Raw genomic sequence first — 3,493 nt, 5'->3', positions numbered from 1 at the left:
ATTTACGAATAGTTATTTGCTTGATAGATACTTGTTTGACGATGATACCGAAAATGTTGTTTGTTTTAACGTATTTCTAACGGCTTAGGAGATCCTTATAGAAAGTTACCATTTTGTCCGATGTCTCGACTCAGTTTTGAAACGCAGCCAGACATCAATGTCTTGGAGACGAACTCAAGTCATAGCCAAGTCGAAATCAAGTCGAAGCGTTTTTACTCGGAACGTTAAACTTCCGCAGTGCTCGGGCAGAATACTGCCAGGCCTTATATCCTCTCAAATTATCTTTAGCTTTTTCAGATGATTATCTGTGCAAAAATATATAAATTACGTTATATATTTCATCTCCAACCTTTTATTTTATTCGGGATGAGCGTTCACTTTTTATTCTACATGATTTTAAAGAGTATTAAAAAATCTATTTTTTGAAATAGATAAAAAATTTTAGGTATGGTTTTTTTCAAAAAATCAATTTTAATTTTAGTTTTCAAAAAAATATATATAAAAATAAAAAAATTTCTCGTTATAATAGTCGTAAATTACATGAAAAGAGCTTTCTAAAAAACTTTAATAAAGGCCAATCGGATCATCCCTAATGAAGTTACACTAACGTGAAGGTAAAGAAACGCTTGAAAAAGTGAAAACTTCAGGAACCCGTATATTGACAACTGGTTGATAAATTAAACTATGGTTTTGTGAATGAATGTAGGTCCACTAGAACTATATTCCAGCCAAGTTTCAACCCAATCCAAAAAAGTTGATGTCAGGTGAGAACACTTGAAGTATTCTGCCCCACTTAAGCGTTTGCATACGCAGGAAAAACCATTTAATTGAATTATTTGAAGAGAAAATTAATTAAACCGTTTTTACCTCTGTATATACAATTCTATTTTTAAAAAGAGTAGCACATGATATTTACAAAATATTTATTGCAATATTTATTAAGTAAGTGGTAAAATTAGGCCTTTAGAAGTATCTTTGGTTGGGTTATTTTGTCATGCAAAAAAACGTCGGTTATTTATATTAAATTATGTCTCAATCAACGTCAACATTTAGTGAAAGGAACGAAAAGTTTGTTACCGTTGAATTAGCCAAGTTTCTGTTTACATAAAAAGCGCTTTGTTAATATAAAACCGATATTTGGTTAAAACCTCTTTTTTGTACCAACTGCATCTTTTTATCAGCGTCGAAAATATGTTGATCTAATATTTTTGAATTAGCAAACATCTATTCTTCCTTCCTTTTTTTACATTGATTAGTTTTTTAGATAAGTAGATTTTGGGAGAAACAACAGAATGTCCATGTGACGTGCAAATTTGGTTCTGCTTGTAGATTTTGAATCACATTTTCGACTCACTCGTCAAACTGTCGCCAATATATGCCTACATTCAGATGTCGAGTTGAATGATTTATTACAAGACGCTAATGATGACGTTGCCATTGGCGTCATTAACGAAATAAATGGTAAAGATGTTGTTCCAGGGGTAAATAAACGAGGCATAATTTCTGCTTTACTTATGGAAGCAAGGAAAAATTCTCAGTAAAACGATTGTGTCAAAAATTAGAATTTTGACACAATAAAGTTCTTCGAAATTAAGAAAAAATGTTATTAAAATGTGCATTCGTGCGCTATTGTACCGTAAAATATTTTTGTGTCAAATTTTTTAGTCAATCGGAGAAGAACTCTTGAAGTTATAGATTTAGAGCTAACCCTCCTCATAGACCGCAGCTGCGCTTCAAAATATAGGAAGTGCCAGAAGATAATGAAAACAAACTATAAAATAATAGAATTTTTATTAGTTTTCACTACACTTTCTACCTTTGTTAAGTGTGCATACTGTAATAAAAAAAGAAGGCGCTGAAATCGTGAAAAAATTAATTTTTCTTCTTCACTTTTTCAATGTTTAAAACTTTGAACGAGTTTTTACCTAAACCACTTTTTAAAAGTCCGTTTCAGCGATTTTATAAAAACTACTGAACCGATAATCTTTTAGGGAGGAAAAACTTATATTTCAACTAAATTTTGCAACTTTTTTGATTTCCGATAAATCTACGTTGAGATATCGCTGGAACTGCAAATCATCTTTTTCAAGAGGCGTATTCAAAAGTGCCCTTCCACTGGCCTATTTCACGATATTTTTCTACAACAAAAATACAAAAAAAAATTAATAAAATTAAAATCTTGAGAGATGATCAGGATAGACGTTTTCGAGTAAGCAATAAATGAACACCATTTTTGGGCAAATAGTTTTTATTATTATATCAATAATAGAACTGTGTAAGTAGATAGATATACGTTTAGTTTTCGCCCTGTTGGCCTTAAAAATTGACTTGCTTACACTTCCATTTTTTAAAGAATTTTCTTACAACTACCTTTTAAGAATTCACATCCATCCACACCTTATATCTAATCCGCTTGCTTTTATAGCCTAACTTTCCTCGCCTCGCACGAATGTCGCTATTTTCTCGCTATGCCTCGCATTGCCAGCCTCTGCCTCCGCGGCTCACACCTAATACTTACCAGGTCAGACAACTCAGCGGCGCCACTAACAAAAAACAAAACGTCATATAATGCATATTTTTGCCATATTGTAGAGTAAAAAAATTAATTTGCTCTATTAGTTTTCGAGAAAATAGAGCGATACTAGCTTGCTGGAAACTCAGCAACGCCCTCTACAAAAATCATTAAAAAATCATTAAATTGAAAAAAATTACTAGGCTAGATTTTTTTGCTATTTTTTTGCTTTACAATGCGTTTAAAATCGTTTTTGTAATGTCGACACTTATTAAAAAAAAACTACATCCTGTAAGGAAGAAAAGTATTTAAGAAAGTATTAAACGACTGACTAGGCTAGATTTTATTGCTATTTTTTTTACTTTTGAATTTGATATTGAAAACCTTTGTAAAATCAACCCTTATCATAAAAAGAAACCACCTGTGCTCCACAAACTTATTTTTAAAAAATTAAGATGAAAAACACTTGTAAACGATGAACACGATATTTTTAAAGCATAACTACGGGGCAAAATTATTGTTCACCCGTAATCGTTACAAAGACAACCCCCGGATTTGTATTCGAATAAAAACCCGAAGATTAAGTCAAAAATTGTATACATTAACTGTTAAGACTTTTGTTCTCCTGATTTTTGTCCTCTCTCATTATTCTCCAATGGCATATCAATCGCTTTCTTAAAATTAACTCTTATATGAAAAAATAATATCCTGTAATGAAAACACGTATTGAAAAAAGTGGATATCTTCATAGATGGAACTTACTTATGAAATAGTAACATGGTGATTTTAAGCCTTTTTCGATGCACCTTTTACTGCCTTTAATTAACCTTCAGCAGGACAATTGCGTATATCAAGTTAGCATCTCTACAAAGGAAATTCGCAAAGGGGGAGGGTCGGTAAGGCCGGTTTTTGGCCTAATTTATTTTTGGACCAAAAAATCTGAAAAAATCATGGTAATATCTTATAAGTATCCCGAGTCGA

This window comes from Belonocnema kinseyi, chromosome 1 (genome assembly GCF_010883055.1).
Source record: "Belonocnema kinseyi isolate 2016_QV_RU_SX_M_011 chromosome 1, B_treatae_v1, whole genome shotgun sequence".
Lineage (NCBI taxonomy): Eukaryota > Metazoa > Arthropoda > Insecta > Hymenoptera > Cynipidae > Belonocnema > Belonocnema kinseyi.
The sequence above is the reverse complement of the archived record's forward strand: the minus strand, read 5'-3'. Positions refer to the sequence as shown.